We start from the raw sequence: 21378 nt of genomic DNA on the forward strand, positions 1-21378 counted from the left end.
TGGCTGCATATATTTTGAAATATATTCATGTTTATGTCTAGTTTGAAGTTGCAGTAATAATTACATCTGCTTCTAGGGATTATTTTCTCATATGTGAGTATATATATAGACCTGTAGCTATGTCTTAAATTATATTTTAATAACTGTGCTTTAAGTCTGTTTCTTTTACATAATTTATATTTTGTTTTATGTATTTAGAAACACTTTTTGAGAGGGATTCATAGACTTCATTAGACTGCCAAATGGATTTATGGCACAAAAAGGTGAAGAACCCCTGGAAATCTGTACTGATGTTTTTCAGAGGTGGCAATTGGTTTTATGGTCATTTAATGAGGTTAAAAGAAATTACAGTTATTTAACTCAGTTTTAGGTGTTAAACGGAGATATCCTAAATACTTTTGAAAGTAAATTTCTAATAAATAATGCTTCTTTTCTAGATTGTTTGCTATATTGAAGAAGCATGTGTGCAGTTTTTGGTTATCTTGCTTAGTGACAGTCCAACAAAGAAGGATTTATATTTCATTTCAGAACATGTAAATTTAAAAAAACAGATTTCTCTTTTTCACATTATAGCATTAACTATATTTGGAATGGTTATGATTTAGCTGGGAATTTTGCCTTGTGGTGCTGGTTTATTTTTTATATATAAATGTTTTGTCTCCTCCACTACACTTTGAGTTCTAAGAGAGAATAGGTATGTTTTACAAGAGAGAATATATATGTTGAACAGATCTTTGTATACTCTACTTTGCAACAAGTAACTACCCTCGTATTAGCAGTTTCATGTGAATGCTAAGGAAGAAATTAATAATTTATGTATATATGGAGATGACTGTTTTCTATGCACCACTGAGTTACTTAACATTATGTATTTGGTTATATGGTGTATGTTATTCATGTGAAAAATGTAAATGTGTGCCAGTAATTTTGGAAAATAAGAATGTAGAATATATACAAGTATAGCAAACTCCTGTGTCATGAACAGGACCTATAATTAAAGCATATATGGTGTAATTTATTGCACTATATTCCCTTTCTTTTTGCTTGGCTTGACAATTCTGTGAGATACCTCCATTTATAAAATCAGTTTCTTGCATTGATACTTGACTTATTTGAAATAGATGATTCAATTTTATTTTTTGAAATACATGACAAAAGTAGTCTCTTTAAACTTATTAATTAGGCATAATCACCATCAAGAGTTTCACATTCATAAATCAGTCCAATTTTAGTAGGTTTGGACCACCTTAAAATTCCTAGGGATGGGTGCAATGTAATTATTTTGTATTTGTAAACCGACAGTAGCTTCAAGATCCCAATGAGAAAGGACTGTCTTTCAGTCTGTTTTTGGCTCCACTTTGTGTCTTTGATGGTAAGCATCAAGTATCATTGACACTTCTTCATGTCCCTCCCCTATTGGATCTTCAGATTCCCCTGGAATGACACTGCTTAGTTCAAGCCTTGTGTGATCCTTTACCAGAAGTTAATTTTCCTTTCCATTTCCTGTACATTAATTCATAAGAAGCGTATTTTTACTTCTGAGAGTCATATTCCCTTCCTTGTTGTTGTGGCAGGCACTATTGGCTGGCCACTCAAATCATTTCCTTATTCTGCTTTTCTCATAGAACTCTGGTGTTAATTCAGATGTCCACTCTACCCCACATGACTCAGGGGAAGGCAGTTCATTCCTAAGAAGGTGAAATTTTAATTAGCCTAAGCTAATAATCGTAGTGTTCTGTTCACTTTGCTAGTGATTCATTAGTGAGAGGACCTTTTTACTTTGTCCCAGTCATAGTCAATTACATGAAATAACAGGACTGGAGGGAAAGGGGGTAGAAAAAATTTCTTTATGCTTAGCAAGGGGAATACTGGATGAGAAGGTATATGGCAGCTCATGATATTTCTTCTTTATGAAATAGATGTTTGAAATTGCTACAGGGGATCATCTTTTGTCCACTAGGAGATCTAGTTTGAGGGCAAAGCAAATGCATTAATGATAGCAGGAAGAAAAAAAAAGTAAAGACTATAGGTGCTTGATGGCATTGTTGGGTCCATAAATCAACCCACCATATTTCTGGGTTTACTATTGTATGAGATATGAAGTTCTTTAATTTTTGAAATGAATTTGAACTAGAATTTTCAGTTACTTAAAATAGAAAGTATCGTAATTAAGGCATTTGTTAAGTGTTATCTTAATTTGAAATAAACATTTGAGAAGTAATAATTTAGGTTATTAAAGAAAACATAGGGTACTTGAGTTTTGTAAACATTGGATATGATTAGTGCTATTAGTCTATAAAAATGTTTTATTATGTAAATCACCAAATGTTATTATGTTTTTAATACAGTAAATAGATCGATCATCTTAAGTAAATTTGTTCTGAGATGAGTAAATTCTACTTATATCTCAGAAACACATTACTCAACAAAATAAATTTGAAATATAAACTGATAACCTAGTCATTTTATAACATACCACTTTATTGGTTGTTTGGGGGTTTTAATGTATTAGAAATATTAAATGTACATTAAAAAACATTGAAGGAATCTCAATGCGTCTTCTAAATAATTTAAAGCTTGGAGTCATGATAAAACTAACGTAACTATTTAAATGTAAAAAATAAAACTGATAGTAAAATTAAAGAAAATTGTGAAGTACAGATCTAGTCACAGAGGTATAAAAAAATGCAGGCATATAATAAACTTTCAAGTAGAAACTAGTTTTATAAAACTCTAGTTCACTGACACCATTAGCAATTTAATTACTTTCTGCCACCATGTTTTTGAATTAGTTTTTTTGATGATTTTTTTAACATTATGCATATTGGCTTTTGTAATGTGCTGTATCAAAGTATGGAGATACATGTGAGTCTTTGCCTCTTTGTTTTAAAGATGGTAGGAATTAATTACCCAAAGCTGAGAGGACAAAAGCAGGAGTGAAGTATTAATGCTTAGTGGAAATGATTGTTAACCAGTGGTTTAAGCAGGAGGTGGAGGCAAGCAAAAGCAGGAATAATTGCATAGTCTCAGAGAATATTAAGCAAGTGTCACAACGGGCAGGTTAGTTGGAATTAGGAGGTGTGAGAAACGGAGCTAAAGGTTGTTATACAGATGAAAAAGAGCAGTTGGTGAAACTGGAGGTGGTAATGTTTCATTTGTTGAAAGCTTTCAGTAAAGCAGAGTTTCAGGTAGGTCACTGGTTCCAGAAAGACTGAGGCTATTGTATTGGAGAGGAACATAGACAGGAGTTTGAATACCAAAGGAAAACAAAAGAGTCCTCAGAATAGTAGTTACTGATGGAGTTATCCAAAGTAACAAGACCTACATTACTGTGATTGAGATGCACATATTAGTTTTTTGCATAAAAATGCAGTAAACATGCTTGAGATGCTTCCTGTATGAGATCATGACCTTCATTCAAAGCTAGGTCAGAGAGACCAGATACTACAAAGTGCTGCAATTCTCAGAGGATTATTGTTCTTATAGAAGCCCTTGTTCAGGGATTGTCCTGTGGCATCCCTTTGCCCTTACAGAATAGGAGTGCCCTCTGACCTTTTCCTGGCTTAAAAGGGAACCACATTCTTGTGGCTTTTTGAATGTGAATAAATTATTCTTTGTATGGAAATGAATATAAAGAGACTCTACTTATTTACTTTGGGGATTTTGGTAGAAAATATAACTTGGTTCGCAATGGACATAACACAAAGAAGAAATTATGTATCCAGATCATTCAAATTCCAACTTCCACTTGTACAATAATCACATAAAATGAATAGTTTTTCCCGCCCTTAAATTGTCTCCCTTAAGTAGGGTCTTTGTGGAACCTGCACTCTTTTCTTAACTTATTATACCTGTGAGTTCACACCAAAAATAATTTTTTTGAATAAGTGAAATGATAACAAGAATATGACTGGGTTCAGGAAATGCTACCTCAAAATATGGCACCTTGACATATTATTGAATATTTCAAGTTGAAGGAATTTGAGAAATAACATGTGAAGGAAGGACTTTCTGACCTTCTGAAGCAGGTCATAAAGTCCTCAAGTGAGGATTTTATCCTCTGTATCCCAGGAGGAAAGAACATCCTTATCTCTGAAGGCAAAGGGACAGAGAGAGGAATCTGAATGATCTTGCTAAGTTTCCCACAGTTTACTATTCTTAGCTCATAATCTTTCTTCTCTCTTTCCAAGACTGAAACTCTTCTTCAAACCTGACATAAAAACAGTCAGGTTTAACCATTTATTCAAGTCTTTATTTTCTTAAGAAGGCCCATGTCATGCAAAACTTATGTTTTTCTCTTGTAAATCTATCTTTTGTTACAAGGAGTCTCAGTCAAGAGCTTAGAAAGGTAGAGGAAAAAGATATTTTTCCTCCTTTACAATGCATTTATAGAATGCTTACTGTGTCGTAAGCATTGCATTATATATTTTTTATAATTTAAAAATGATCAAAAAACTTGTCTAAGATTTCACAGCTGGCAAACAGTGGACCAGGGAAGATAGTAGGATGGGAAATAATGTATCTTAACTACCATACCAGTTGAGTGAGTGTGCAGTTGACTAGCAGCAGTCACCCTGGAGGATTAGGCCAGCCTCGGTAGTTCTCTTTACTAGTGAAAGTGCATTGCCTTTAAATAACCTGACTGCCTAGACACCTGGCTAATGCTTGATTCCCCCTTGCTTTGTGGCTCAATGAGCTGCTCATCTCCTGTTCTCAGACATGCAACTTGGCACTCCTGTGTGACAAGATATTTGTTCATTTTTATCTCGGTTAGATAACTCATAAAAATTAAGCCATTGACTAACTTGTGTCTGTTGCTTTGGCTTTTGCTTGATTTTGATTTGTCTGGAAGGTTAACATATTGATTGAGAAAATCTGACATTTTCTTAATCTCATTTTTCCCTAGTTTTGTCAAAATGATAAAGTTTGAGTAAATAAAGCCTAAGATGTAAAAATCATTAATATTAATAGTTTCTGATAGCATGACAAATACTTTTCACTCGGATATTTGACAACACTTTCCTTCCCTGAGAGGAGAGACTAGATAACCTCAAAGAACATTTCAGCCCTTAAGATAGTCTAAGTTTTGGGGCGCCTGGGTGGCGCAGTCGGTTGGGCGTCCGACTTCAGCCAGGTCACGATCTCGCGGTCCGGGAGTTCGAGCCCCGCGTCAGGCTCTGGGCTGATGGCTCAGAGCCTGGAGCCTGTTTCCGATTCTGTGTCTCCCTCTCTCTCTGCCCCTCCCCCGTTCATGCTCTGTCTCTCTCTGTCCCAAAAATAAATAAACGTTGAAAAAAAAATTTTTTTTTTAAAAAAAAGATAGTCTGTTTTATTTTCAAATAAATTTGAATTTATTTAAATTTGTTAATATATCATATTTAAAGTTGTCCTAATTTTAATATTTGATTTTATTATTTTGTCTTTTTGTGTGTGAAATAAACTGTTAGACCTTTGATATCTTGTATTTTATAGCTTGGGTGTTATTATAAGGTTCTCTTGAACACTTGGAGTCACGCACAGTAACTTTGTTAAGGGAAAGACATCTCTGTAGGAAGCAGTGACAGTAGAGAGGGTGTTTTAAGCATGTAGGAAGTCTTAGACAAACAGTGAATATATGGTTCAACCATAGGACTAGAAGACTTCAAATAGAGTTAGAGAACTGAGTGGAAGAGAAGGAAGGACTAGAATTGGTGGAGACGAAGCTGGTGAGGCCGAGATCAGATCTGGTGGGGCTTCTAATCCCCAGTTTGTGCTTCATTTGAAGAATAATTGGAAACCCTGAAAGATTGTAACAGTGTGGTGACAAGATGTCAGCTGCATTTTAGATTTGAAGAGAAGTTCTTCCAGTAAGCCTAGGCAAGTGAAGATGATAACCTAGTTTAAAGTGATGGCAATGAGAAATGAGTTTATGAGAGAGTTATTTAAGAGAAAGAAATCTGTGCATTTTGTCAATAATTGTGGGAGGTAGGCAAGAGGATTGTGTAAATGTTGATTCTGGAGGAGGGTAAAATAATTTTCCTCTATCTTTCTAGGTTCTTATCCCAGACCCCTCCCCCCAACCACTGTATAAAAAGAGAGTAACAAGAGAAAAACAAAAGTTTAACAACATGTATAACTCCTGTAGATATAGGAAACTTCCAGAAAAACTGAGTAATCCCCCAAATGGCCCAAGCCGTCACCTTAAATACCATTTCTGATAAGATGTTGGGAGGGTAGGTATCCACTTATGGGAGGTTTCCAGGAAAGGCACAGTAAAGGGTATGGCTGTTACACAGAATTAATTCAGTGTCTTCTCCATTGATAAGAGTTTCTACAGGTTTATCATCCTTCTCTTCCTGCTTTGAGAAGGAGACACCTTTTTACGCATGGAGAATTTCTTTATAAATGTAAACATCCCTTACAAAAGAGTAACTTTTGCTTGGTTTTTAGATCTCTCCCACATCTTTTTCTTGAAAGTAGTCAGCTCAAGGTAATCCTTATGCTAAATGCATATTTTGTTGCACAAATTCTGCTTCCCTTCAATTCTAGGATTTCTAGTTTGGGCACCCTGGGTATTTATCTTCTTCAGTAGAATAAATATAGGTAGAAGTAGAATTATTGATGGGAAATAATGATTTCTGTTTTGAATACATTTTGATGTGTCTGAATCATCTTGTTATAGACGTCCAGTAGTCTCTCTCTCTCTCTCTCTCTCTCTCTCTCTCTCTCTCTCTCACACACACACACACACACACACACACACACACCCCTGTAGTGAAGAAGTTTGGTGTGGGGTGGTGATATATGTGTATATGTGGTATATGTGTGTCTGTATTGTTGGGCCATCCCAAGATGGCCACTTTGGCATGGAGATGATTTGAAGCTAAAGGCAATTGAGACCCTATGGACTCAAGAGAAATGTTGTCCCTCTTTTAACTACATAGAAGAATCTAAATTGAGGATCTTTCCCAGAATATGGGTTGTTAGCAGAGGAAAATTTTGTCTGAATGACCCATCTGTATAGAAGGACAAGTATCTAATTATCAAACATCTGCATCTGCTCTTCTTCATCATCCTTCCTCTGAAGTCCTGGATCCCTACCCTCTTCCCTCTCTCTCTCTCTCTCTCTCTCTCTCTCTCTCTCTCGACGATGAAGAAGAGCAGATGCAGATGTTTGATAATTAGATACTTGTCCTTGTCCTTCTATACAGATGGGTCATTCAGACAAATTTTCCTCTGCTAACAACCCATATTCTGGGAAAGATCCTATATATATATGTATATATAGATCCTATATATAAAGATCCTATATATATATATATATATATATAAATATATGTGTGTGTGTGTATGTATACACACACACACACACACACACATAGAGAGAGAGAGAGAGAGAGAGGGAATATATATATATATATAGTACATATATAAATTTTCAGATTTCAGATTATAGATAGGAGTTTTTAGCTTAGAAAGGGTCATCAGAACAAGAGATTATGTAGTGGGAAGAAAATCTATCGCATGGCTCAGAGAAGCACTAATATTTTAACCAGGTTATAAAGAGCAAAGTTTATAAATAACTCTAAGGAGGAATTATGAGGAGGAAAAAACCCAGGAGACTATGATGTAAAAGCCAAGATTAAAAACAAAACAACAACAAAAAAGATGTGGGGAAAGGATGATCAACAGTGTTAAATAGTATAAAACATTTCAAAAATAAAAAAAAGCACAGATTAAAAGTGTCTTTTGTGTGTCTACTGTACTCGACATAAAGTTCATTCGGGACTGTGGTGAGAACCATTTTGATGGAATTATGTGTATGGTGAGTCAGTTGTGAAGTAGAGTATTTAAAACAGCACCTAAGGACAATTCTTTCATGGAATGAGCCTGTGTGTGGTGTAGGAGAAGAAAATTTTTTTACTCTACCCTTTTTCAGTTCTTTTGGCTGGTCTATTAATTAAATTGACACAAGACAAATTAACAGGAGAAAAACAAATTGAATTATGTAAGTATGGGAGCCCCATAAAAAATATGAGGCCCCTGAACAATTGAAGCTTAAATGCCATACTGAGGTAAAGAATGGGATGGTGGCCTGGGACTACAAAGGGGAGGAGAGTAATTCACAGGACATAAGAGGAACAGATGTTTGGCAATTAAATGCTCACTCTGCCATACAGATGAGTCTTTCAGATAAAAAGTTATCTGTGCTAATAGCTCTGTTTTCGGGTCAGATCCCCTATATAAATTCTTGTAGGTGGTCAAGGGAGAGGTAAAGTTTGTCTTGAATCTGCTGGGTCTTCATTGCCTTCAGCTAAAAATAATCCACATGCCAAAGTGCCATATTTTGGGATCACATATTTTGTTCCCTCTCAGCAGAATAGGAGACAGTACGGAAAATGAAAAGGGACTTGGGTTCCAATGCAGGAAGTGTTTCTTTAAGGTGGGAAGGACTTCATTATACTTACTAAAATTTTTTAATTTATTTAAACTAAAAAAGGCAAGAACAGTTTACCAATTTCTCCCATCCTCCCCCTCCCCCACCTCTGGCAATCACCAATCTGTCTCTGTATCTATAAGCTTGGTTATTTATTTATTTGTTTATTTAAAAATTTTTTTAACATTTATTTATTTTTGAGAGAGAGAGAGAGAGAGAGCGCGCGCCTGAGTGGAGGAGGGGCAGAGAGAAAGAGTCACAGAATCCAAAGCAGATTCCAGGCTCTGAGCTGTAAGCACAAAGCCTGACTTGGGGCTCAAACCCGTAAACTATGAGATCATGACCTAGGCCAAAGTCAGATGCTTAATTGACTGAGACCCCCAGGCACCCCTTTATTTGTTTATTTTTATCTTTATTAAAAAATATTTTTTAACATTATTTATTTTTGAGAAACAGAGAGAGGCAGAGTATGAGCAGGGGAGGGACAGAGAGAGAGGGAAACACAGAATCCCAAGCACACTCCAGGCTCTGAGCGATCAGCACAGAGCCTGATGTGGGGCTCAACCCCAGGAACCATGAGATCATGACCTGAGCTAAAGTCGGACGCTCAACCTACTGAGCCACCCAGGTGCCCCTATTTGTTTATTTTTAGATTCCACATACAAGAGAGATCATACAGTATTTGTCCTTCTCCGTCTGAGTTATTTCATTTAGCAAAATGCCCTCAAAGCCCATCCTTGTCACAAATGGCAAGATTCCATTCTTTTTATGGCTGGATAGTATTCCATTGACTACATATACATATATACATATACATATACATACACACAGACACACAGACACACACACACACACACACACACACACACACACACACACACACACACACCACACTTATCTATCAATGGACACTTAGTTTTTTTCCATATCATGGCTATTGTATGTAATGGTGCAATGAATATCGGGATGCCTATTATCTTTTCAAATTAGTGTTTTTGTTTTCTTTGATGAGTACCCAGAAGTACAATTCATGGATCCTATGGTATTTCTATTTTTAATTTTTTGAGGAACCTCCATACTGCCTTCCACAGTGGCTGCACCAATTTACATTCCCACTAACAGTGCATGAGGGTTTACTTTTCTCCATATCTTCACCAACACTTGTTATTTCTTATCTTTTAGATAATATCCATTCTGACAGGTGTGAGGTAATACCTCACTCTGGTTTTGATTTGTGTTTACCTGATGGTTAGTGACGTAGGGCATCTTTTCACGTACCATCTGCTTGTCTTTAAAAAAATGTCTATTCATGGCACACCTTGGGTGGCTCAGTCGGTTAAGTGTCCGAGTCTAGGTTTTGGCTCAGATCATGATCTCACGGTTTCATGGGTTCCCCACATCAGGCTCTGCACTCAGTCCCCCAGTGCAAAATAAAATAAAATAAAATAAGTAAAATTAAATTAAGAATAAATAAATAAATAAAATGTCTATTCAGATTTTTCTGCCCATTTTTAACTGGATTTTTTTTTTCTGTGGTTTTTTTCCCCCACAGAGTCTTATGAGTTTTTTTTTTAATATATTTTTGTCATTAGCCCCTTTTCAGATCATTTGCAAGTATTTTCTCCAATTCAGTAGATTGACTTCATTTTGTTGATGATTTCCTTTGCTGTGCTAAAGTTCTCCCCATTGTATATTTTTGGCACCTGTGTCATATATTAATTGACCATATATGTGTGGGTTTATTTCTGGGCTCTCTGTTCTGTTCCATTGGTCTATGTACCTGTTTTTATACCAATACCGTACTGTTTTAATTACTACAGGTTTGTAACAGAGTTTGAAATCAGGGAGTGTGATGCCTCCAGCTTTGTTCTTTCTCAAGATCGCTTTGGCTGTTTGGATCTTTTATGGTTCCATACAAATTGTGGAATTGTCTGTTCTTTTTTTGTGGAAACCGTCATTGGTATTTTGATAGGGATTGCACTGAACCTATAAGTTGTCTTGGGTAGTATGTATATTTTAACAATATTAATTCTTCTAAGAGAGATTTCATTATACTTAAAGTAGTTTTGGCAAATAGTGTCTATAGAGACCAACAAGTATATGTATAATTAAATCATGCTGAGTGGTTGGTACTGTGTTGAACTAAAGAGTACATAGCCTCTGAAGTGGGTGGTCCCTCCTCAGCTCTTTCCAACTGTATGTCTGTGAGAATCTGTTATTGTGGAAAATAAGAAGATGCAAACTAGGATAGCATATTAGAATTCCAAGCAGTATTGAGGACCACTTAAGATTTGTTGTATGTATTAAAGCTTTGTGATTTTTTTTTTTTCTCCTCTAGGACTCTTCTTAGATAAGTGTATGGAGGACAATTGATTTTTTCCTAAATGTACAGTAGAAGGTTAATGTAGTAACGAAGTTTTAAGTTATGTTCTAGAAGGTGGTTAAAAAACATGGACCAAGGACTGAACTATTATAAGAGAAGGCACCTGAAAGAGGGAGGGGACAGACTGATAGGGGAAGGTACCAAGAAATAGAAAAAGATCTATGTATTATAGGAGACAGTGGTCAGAATATTTAACGTCAGCTGTAATAGTTCTAAGTGATAAGGACAGAGGAATGCTTGCCTGAAAAAGTGAGAAGGGGGGAATTGGGTATGAAGAATTAAGAAACTGAGAGGCCAATATGTTGGATGAGGGAAGTGGAGGGGGTGGAGGAGCCCATGAGGGAGAGTGCTTGTGCACTAGTGTCTACTCTTATGAGAGTACTAATCCCATCATGAGGGCTCACCCTCATGACTTCATCTAAACTCATGTCCCAAAGGCCTCCTCTTCAAATAATATCACATTGGAAGTTAGGTCTTCAACATATGAATCTTGGGGGTAGAGATGCAACTCAATTCATGGCATCCAGAAATATATTGAGTTTACTTTGAGAGGATGATGGGCCCTTATTGCTCAGGTGGGTTTATTGATAGCAGATATTTTTGTTCTAATTATGTTTTATAAGCCTACTTTTAGACACTAAATAGTACTGAATTAGCACTTCACATTTTAGTGTATTTGATATTTTAAACATACATGCACCAATATTCATTATAGTTTTGCATGATCAGTGTAACACATTATAGAAATTTCTATATTGTAGAAAAAGTCTGAGCTTTGACTTCTTTGGAGATAGGGTTTGGTATTAACAGCCTGGATGCTCTTCGGCAGACTAATTGCACAAAGCTTCTCTTTCTTAACCTGTAAGATGGGTACATACAGTAATTTCACACAGGATTCTTAAGAGGATTAAACACATAAGTGTTTCAGGTAGCACAGTGGCTGCAGCTTTATAGGTGGTCAGTAAATGACAGTTAGCATTATTATGCAGAAAAAGTATAATTTTTGTGCTGCTGTATTTAACAATAGCAAAAAATATGTGGTTTTCAGTCTGATTAACAAATATGCTGTTTTATGTAAATTAATCTGTCCTAAACTATAAGTACCAATGGAATAACTTCAATGTACTATGTCATTTGCAACTTAGAAAAAGTAAAAAACTAGAGCGGTGTAGGGGCACCTGGGTGGTTCAGTTAGTTGATTATCTGACTTTTGATCTCCTCTCAGGTCATGATCTCACGGTTTGTGAGATTGAGCCCTGCATTGGACTCTGCACTGACAATGTGGAGCCTGCTTGGTATTCTTTCTCTCCCTCTCTCTCTGCCCCTCCCCCACTCACCTGCTCTCATTCTCTATCTCTCAAAATAAATAAATAAACATTTAGAAAAAAACTAGAGAGATGCAGAAAGAATGCCTGTTTTTTGCTACCTCTCTATCAAAAGCTATGTATTTTCTGTGAAAAGAAAAAAAAAAAAAAAAAGAAACCACCTTAGTTTAAAACACTGTGTAATTTGAACTGAGACACATTTTCTCTTTGTGGAGTAATGTTTGCTTCTTTTATTTATATACGAACAAAATATCATGGAGTAAAATTTGTAATATAAAATATTAATGTGAACCAGATAAGAAATCCTTAACCCTAAAATTACATAGGGGAAAACTCTTGTTAATGTTTTTAGCATATATACATCAATATTTGCACACTATCAAAACAAGTTAAAGAATGCTGAAGAGTAGAAAGGAACAAAAATGATCTGGCCAGTTTAATTACATTTTTCTTAATATTTAAGATACAGTTGGGATCACATACAACACACTGATTTGTAATTTGACTTTTTTCACATAATATACAGATGTACAGCAACTGATTTTAGGGGGTGTACTGGGATGGGGGCAGGAAGAGCTTGAGGAGGAGAATCCTGTAGATGTAATTTCGTAATTTCAAATCATGTTGCCATTAAGATAAATGTGGAATGCTGTGGATTGTTGACATCTGAACAGAAAATAAGTAGAGAAACCTAAATCATTTGGCAGTGGTTTCTGGCAGAGTCATAATTTTTCTGTAGGAGACCGACGACTGAGAAAGAATGAGTGCATTATAAACTGATCAGCACCCATCTATGCCGTTTTGCTTTATCCTTCTTAGCACTTTCAAGATTTGGTTCCTTTTGATTGAACGGCTGTGTCAATGATGACTGGATGCCTGCAGGTTGGATTATTTAGGTCATTATTTCCTGCCTTATTTTCTGGATACACGTTAGCACCCACGTGTGCCTGGCCTTAACTTATTTTGCATCTGAGGAGAGGCTCTGTCTTTGAGGCTCTTCTTGATGTCTAGATAGGCAATAAAGTCACTTGGATCTCAAGGATGGAATCTATTTTTCAGGTCTGATGTTTAAAATGCACCATTTCCATGAAAGGCTAAGAGCATGCTGCATTTTGTTTTGTAACTTGGCACATGAAAATGTTTATCCCAGAAAAGTCTTTTAAATATGAATTCTCTTTAAGGCATTAAAATTAAAACATTACAAAAATCAGCTTTTGACCATTTTCTCCAGTAACACTTTTTCTAAAAAAAAAAAAAAAATTTTAATGTTTGTTTATTTTTGAGAGAGACAGAGACAGAATCCGAGTGGGTTAGGGGCAGAGAGAGAGGGAGACACAGAATCCTAAGCAGGCTCCAGGCTCCAAGCTATCAGCACAGAGTTCGATACTGGGCTTGAACCCACGAGCTGTGGGATCATGACCTGAGCTGAAGTTGGACGCTCAACTGACTGAGCGACCCAGGTGCCCCTCTCCAGTAACACTTTTTAAAGAAATGTCCCGTGGCTAAAATTTGAAAACAAAGAACTATATAAGGAAAAAAAGAAAGAAAGAAAGAAAGAAAGAAAGAAAAAAAGAAAGAAAGAAAGAAAGAAAGAAAGAAAGAAAGAAAGAAAGAAAGAAAGAAAAAAGAAAAGAAACCCTCAAAGTAGAAACATACTGGGGCTTTGTTTTGCTTTTATTTATGTACTCTACCCCCCTCAGTACATCTTAAGTATTGAATGTTCACAAGAAAAGATGAAGTACAGTGTGTAGCTTGTGGGATGTTACGAAGGAAGACCCCAGATGAGTTAGTGAAGACTTAACCAAGATACATATAAACCTGACCCCTTACTATATGTTTTCCTATGGTGTGTAGTCTTACCTGTGGATCCATCATTTTCTTGTTTAGGGATCTTGGGGATATTATTTTCTTGAATGCAAAATGAAGACAATAATATCGGGGCACCTGGGTGGCTCAGTCGTTAAGCATCCAACTTGGGCTCAGGTCATGATCTCACGGTTCGTGAATTCAAGCCCCGCATCAGGCTCTGTGCTGATAGCTTGGAGCCTGGAGCCTGCTCCGGATTCTGTGTCTCCCTCTCTCTCTGCCCCTCCCCTACTCATGCTCTGTCCCTCTCTGTCTCTCAAAAATAAATAAATGTTAAAAAATTTTTTTTTCAGAATGAAGATAATAATATGAAGCTTGTATGCATCACTGAGTAGTATAAAAGCAAAAATCTTTAGTGATACCAGCAGATTTTTATGTAGGTTTTCTCATATGCCCCCTTTTCCCATGGCCCCAAGATTTTGAATTCACACTGCGTATTGGGTTTGGAGAGCAGGCCACATTGGATTTCCTTAGTCTCCTTCTTAGCAGATCACCAGAAAGATTCTGAGAATCAATAAATAAAGTTGGTCTTGTTACATTGTTATTTTTGGAATTGGTCCTTTCCACAGTTTGAATCCAATGGCATTTTTCCTTTTTCAGTCTTGTATTTTGTGAGATATAACATCATGTATGGTTTCTGTGTTAGGAAGAAATTAAGTTATGTTATCATCAGATTCCAACCCAGTGTAAGAAAGAAGCTTCTGAGAAAGAATCAAATTGATTATTCAATAGTGATGTTTTGTTGCTGAACCTATTTGGAGAAAGGCTGAGTAGCTATGGGTCAGGGCTACTATAGAAGAATGTATTGGATAAGAGGATTTCTATTTCCATGGATTTCCAACCATGATAATAATTGAAATTTCAATGGGGTGATCAGCTTCCATTGAATTTTTTTTTTCAATAGTTGTAAAATAAGGGAACCCAATAATTATTTGCTAAGTTCTTTAAAGCTAGAGATTTCTACATTTAATCATGCAGACCATCATTTAAAACACTTTTCTAACTTTATTCTTATGTGCCAGCTACTGTGCTAGATTCCTTCAAAGTATCCTAATATCAGAGAAGCAATGATTCACAAGCTTAGCCTATCTGTTTCAAGTGGAATTTCTTTGAAGTCTCAAATTCACTTGAATCTGACCTTCTACTCCATAAACTTTGTTTTAAAGTAAAACTAATGTATTTTAATTACAGTGAGGCAATACCAATCTTCCAGATTTATGGAATATTAATCTTGTGACTTTGTTTACTCCTTGGCTTGATGTTATACTTCCCTAAGTATACATGTGCCTCTATTAGAGCACTGTCACGGTGGACTGTGGGGAGTCCCTCAAGGTTTTCAAACAGAATACAGTAAATTAAAAGGAGGTAAGGAACATGATAAACTTTACGCTTATGAAACCTCACAGCTTTTGGGCAAGATGGAATGAAGAAGGGTGAAAATAGTGGTATGGAACTATCTTAGGAAATGTTAAAATAGTCTAGATGAAAGATGATGAGGACCCAAATGTAGGAGATATCAGTGAAATTGGAGAAGACTGAATTGGAGTGATGTTTCATGTATAGAATGTTGGCTGATTGGATGTGAACATTTCAGGAAGAAGGAATAATGAGGATCATGTGCAGACTTCAACAGATTGACTAGATGGTGCTACTTTTCACCAAGACAAGGACATATGGGACAAATTTTGTGATTGGAGGAAAAGACTAAGAATTCCACTTTGGATTTTTGAGGTTGAGTTGTTTGGGGACGATTATAGGGGAAATACACTATGGCAAGTTGGATATGCCATTTGGAAATAAGGATAAATCCCAGGATATAGAAATGTATTTGATGTTGTAAGAATGGATGATTGTTAGTGCCATTAGGTCAGACCTTTGAGAGCACTGATAGTTAAGTGGAATCAGAAAATGAAAAGCCAACAAAAGAGACTGAGAAGAACCCAAATATGAACCTAAAGTCTCCATTCCAAAGGTAAGTCTTTTCTACCCAGGAGGTAGATAATAGAGATCGAAACTAGAATCATTATATAGGGAATGGAAAAGAAAGGACTGACTTGCCAAATATTTTAAAAGAACAGTTCTGTGTTGTTAAAGACCAAATTGCACCTAATATAAGGCAGGCATTTCTAGAATTGGCTAGTTTAGCTGACCAGAGTTTAAAGTTCATCTTGGGGTTACAGCTTCCACGGTTGTACGCTCCATCCCAGAAACAGATTAAGGATTTCATAGGTTTGGCAAAATGAACTTCAATCCTTGGCCAAATGACAAGATACTACAAGCCTCCCTAGGTTATCCCTAATTCTCCAAAGAATATCTCTGCAATTTGTTTCCACAAGGTCATTCTTTTTTTTTTTAAGCTTATTTATTTATTTTGAGGGGAGAGAGAGAGAGAGAGAGAGAGAGAGAGAGAGAGAGAGAGCCAGCCAGCAAGAACAAGTGGGGGAGGGGCAGAGAGAAGGAGAGACAGAATCCCAAGCAGGCTCCACACCATCAGCACAGAGCCCAATAGGGGTTTGAACTCATGAACCATGAGATCATGACTTGAGCCGAGATCAAAACTTGAAAGCTTTACCAACTGTGCCATCAAGGTGCCCCTCCATAAGGTCATTCTTACATGTAACCATAATTGTATTGTAGAGTTAGTTACCTGTTATTTATGACTTCAATTTGGGCTTTTCTGATTCACACCATCTTGAATTTGAAGTAGGGGTACCTAGAAGTAAGTATCAACAGATACAATCAATTTTGACAAAATGAATTTTCCTACATTAATGAAAACTAGTACTAGGCAGTTATATTAGTATTACTAGAAAAGCATTTCATGACAAACATTATAAACCTACATGTGGGGGCGCCTGAGTGGCTCAGTTGATTAAGCGAGTGACTTTAGCTCAGGTCATGATCTCGCAGTTTGTGAGTCTGAGCCCTACATCAGGCTCTGTGCTGATAGCTCAGAGCCTGGAGCTGCTTCCGATTCTGTGTCTCCCTCTCTCTCTGCCCCTCCCCTGCTCACGTTCTGTCTTTCTCTGTCACTCAATAACAAATAAACGTTAAAAAAAAATTTAAACCTACATCTGCATGTTGAATATAGTTATATTAGTCAACAATTCATTTTCTTTTTTTTTTTTTAATGTTCATTTTGAGAGAGAGAGCATGAGTAGGGGAGAGGCAGAAAGAGAGGGAGACAGAATCCCCAGCAGGCTCCCTGCTGCCAGTGCAGAGCCCTACAGGAGGCTCAAACGCACGCACCATGAGATCATGACCTGAGCCGAAATCAAGAGTTGGATGCTTAACTGACTGAGCCACCCAGGTGCCCTGAAACATTTTCTTTTCTTTTTTCTTTTCTTTCTTTCTTTCTTTCTTTCTTTCTTTCTTTCTTTCTTTCTTTCTTTCTTTCTTTCTTTCTTTCTTCTTTCTTTCTTTCTTTTCTCTTTCTTTCTTTCCTTCTTTCTTTTCTTCTTTCTCTTTCTTTTCTTTCTTTCTTTCTTTCTTTCTTTCTTTCTTTCTTTCTTTCTTTCTTCTTCCTTTTGTTTATTTATTTTGAGAGAGAGAGAGAGAGAGAGAGAGAGAGAGAGAGAGAGAGAGAGCATGTGCCTGAGCAGGGGAGGGATGGAGAGAGGGGGGAGAGAGAATCCCAAGCAGGCTCCACACTGTCAGTGCAGAACCTGATGTGGGGCTTGATCTCACAAACTGGTGATATTACGACCTGAGCCAAAATTAAGAGTCGGATGCTCAACTGACTGAGCCACCCAGGCACCCATGAATATGTTTGTGATTTATTGGTTGGTGCCGTATTAATGGATAACTCTTCTTGGAAAGTTGAGGATGCTGATTTTATTTATAATTTATAATAATATACCTAATCATATAAGCAAATGACTAAGGTGTGTTTTATAAAGACATATCTATATTTTAAAATATGCCATAAACTTAGCAAAAGTGTTATTGTTTTTATATTGTGATATGATATCACATGGAAGATGATATTAGATGGAACAAGAGATATTTATCTATAAATGAGATTATAGTTCCATAAGGAGATTGATTTTATGAATATAGTGTTTCCATTTCCAGGTTTTCATTGTTCATTTTTGCACCTGGCAAGCTAACCTTCAGGCCTGGCCAAAGTGTCACTTGTCTACTTATCATAAATTACCTTGATTGCTGAATGAGAAAAATTTATTATATGTTCCCAATTTTAGGGGGTGAAAGAACTGATTTCCTTTTAATTCATATTTTGTCCCTCAAATGATATGTTAATAAATGAGAAAAATCAATCATAAAATACAAACTGCAGTTATTCCTGCTCAAAACTAAATAAAGCAGGATAGAGAAAATTTAAATTATTTCTTTAACTGTTCGTTGATTATTGCTATATATACTATTTTACTGAATCAAAATAACCCTCATAAAAGTTGTAAAACATTTATGGAATCCATTTCAGAGGTGATAAACATTCCTTTTATAACTATTAGAAGAATTTCAACTTCCTAAAAATACTCTAATGGTATCAGTTGGTTAATTTTCAGAGATGTAGCAACATAAAAATATCAATAAAATTCCGTAGTAAAAATGGTGTGCTGATGGCATTCAATTGTTCTTTTCTTTTGGTAAACACCACATATGGAAATTTAACTCAATACATCTCTTTATTTACGAGTGATATTTGTTTTCTAAACATTTTTTAAACCTATGAAATAAACTCTAGGATTTCTTTGCAGATTCCTTTTTAGGAATATGATTAAGCTGTTGCCGCAACTTTTAAACAATTTGTATCTCATATAAAGCAAGGCATTATATTAAATATTTGCAGACTATAGAAGAATTTTTGCATTTTGCTTTTGGGTAAATTCATTATTTAAAAAAATGTTATTTTACATGAATGCATTCCCATTGTAAAAGATTCAGATACTCCTAAGTTCTAGAGAGCAAAATATGATTGTTTACCTTCCCACCCTCACCCCCTTACATCCATTCCCCACCGAGGTAAAATCTTTTAGTAGGTTAGTATGAATCATTACAACATAAATTCTATCTATTTACAAATGTACACACCTTGATGATAATAAAAAGGTGAGATTGTAATATATATTCTTTTAGTTGTATTGGAAGAGATTAGCATTGTTGGAATTAAAGAGTTTTGATTTGTACAGTTCAAAGTCACTATAATTTGGACAATCTATCCAAGTAGCACTGCTGCTTAATATGCATCTCCCCCAGTTAACTCTAGCATATTCTTGGCATAGCATCTATGAGGAATGGGAAACATGTCCACTAGACAGTAAAATAATTGTATGAAAGTCAGTTCATTCATCAACAAGCCAGAAATGTAGCTTAAAAAAAAAATAGGCATCCTTTTTCTTTTATAAATGCATGTCAAATTTGCTCACATTCTTTCTGTATGTTTGTGATCATTACTAGTTTGGCCTCATATTTGCATTTCTCATATTAGCCATACAGTAAATGTTTGTTTAGAAAATACTTTATGTTTTTCTTTAATGGATTCTGACCTTTCTTTTATATCTTATCTTCCCTCTTCTTTGACCTTCTGTGCTTTTCCTATGTTCTGTCTTTGACCCTAACATGTAGAACATGTTTCATGGTGATGTGTTGAGTACAGAATTTCTCACCCTTGGCAGTTTTGACATGTAGGGCCAGATCATTCTTTGTTGTCCAGCAGGAGGAAGAGGGTGTTCTGTGCATCGTGGGATGGATGTTTAACAGCATCCCTGGCATCTACCTACTGGATGCCAGCACTATGCCTCCAATTGTGATAACTAAAAATATCTTCAGATGTTGCTCAATGTCCTCTGGTTGTGGGAGTTGGGAGGAAGCATCTTTGGTTGATACAAATGCCCCCTAGGAAGATAAAACCATCCCCAGTTGTTGCCAAATGTCCTGAGAGTGTAAAATCACCCTCACGAGAACCATGGTTTAATAGCATTTCAAAACTCATGACATTTTTTCTGACATATATTTTGCAGGGATAGGTAGCTAACACTAAACCCATCCATAACATATTTTGAGGTCATTAAAATTGTGATAAAATACAACACTGTTAAACCTTCACTCCATATATGTATAATTGACTTTAACTTCCTTGATAGTAGATACATATGTGACAGTTATATAGAAGGAAAAATGAAAATAGTTGCTGATGTAAGGCCTCTCCAACTTGAAAGAAATGTCCTCACTTATCTATATGATTATCTGTGACCTGAAATCAGACCTTTCTTATGTCTTGACAAAAAAGTTCATTTACCACTTTACTTCTTTATACTTAAAAAAAAAAAATGCATTTGGACTACTGCAGTGCATCATATAAACATGTTTTTGGAGGTATTAAACTAAACAAAACAACCTTCCAGAATAGCTCTGGCATCATTAGGTCTAAATATATATGGATTTTTTCCATACAAAATCCCTCAACATTTATCTTCAAATATGTGAAAATAATATTCAGTTTAAATGGAAAAAATATAAACTTAGATTTTGTTTTAAATAAAATTTGCGGGGATGCCTGGGTGGCTCAGTTAGTTGAGTGTCTGGCTTTTGATTTTGGCTTAGGTCATGAGCTCACGGTTCCTGGGATTGAGCCCCACATTGAGCTTTGCGCTCCTGCCAGGAGCGTTTTTGGGTTCTCTCTCTCTCTCTCTCTTGTCCCTGCCCTGTGTGCTTGCGTGCACTCTCTCTTGCTCAAAATAAATAAATAAACATAATAAAAAATTGTTCCTGTGTACTAATTAGGAGATGTTTTCAGATGCGTTTATCTTTGAAAGTTAACATTTTGGCACATCTCCCAAAAAAGGGCCAAGAACAAAAAAACTGACAATCACAATGAAATTTAGGCTACTTCAAACAGTGTTTCCTGTATTTTTTGACTTAATGGTCTTATTTCCACACTTGGTATACATTCTTGTTTAATTAATTTCCTGTTGATTTTAAAACAGATTTGTACTATAGGCTATTTTATTTATTTATTTATTTTTTTTTTAGGCTATTTTAAAAGAATTATTTAATTCAAGCTTTTCCCAACATGTGTTTAAGTCACTTCCTTTACAGAAACAATACTTAACGTTTTTTGAAGTTAAAATTTGAATTTGAAATCCAAGATTTGTATTAATTTTAATGTATCAATTCATTTTGCTGTTTTCAATCCATCTGTTACAGAAATCTGTAATTTCTGATTCTGCTTTTATAATTTATGTTTTTCCTAATACAAGTTTAAAGATTAGAAATAGCAAATCCAATAGAAAGAGGAAGTATTTTCTTTGTTTTCAAACTAATATAAATCACATTCTAGTTATCAATATTACATTTAATACTAATTCTGATTTAAGTAAGAGACTTGATTCTCCATAAACTTGAGATCAAGTAAAAATTACTAA

The 21378-nt window shown here is 35.7% G+C and overlaps 1 protein-coding gene and 1 long non-coding RNA gene across 13 annotated transcripts in view; one reads left to right on the forward strand and one right to left on the reverse strand.

Annotated features, from left to right (window-relative positions):
• GULP1 (GULP PTB domain containing engulfment adaptor 1) overlaps positions 1 to 21378 on the forward strand; it is a 773858-nt gene that overhangs the window by 510803 nt on the left and 241677 nt on the right. The gene's annotated exons all lie outside the window — the stretch shown is intronic.
• On the reverse strand, positions 14350 to 16705 carry LOC147578588 (uncharacterized). Its single transcript, XR_015255391.1, has 2 exons — positions 16638 to 16705; positions 14350 to 14627 (listed from the first exon to the last, which is right to left on the reverse strand). It is a non-coding gene; the product is annotated as an uncharacterized LOC147578588 (long non-coding RNA).

This window comes from Puma concolor, chromosome C1 (assembly GCF_028749965.1).
Source record: "Puma concolor isolate L17-30 chromosome C1, mPumCon1.1.hap2, whole genome shotgun sequence".
NCBI lineage: Eukaryota > Metazoa > Chordata > Mammalia > Carnivora > Felidae > Puma > Puma concolor.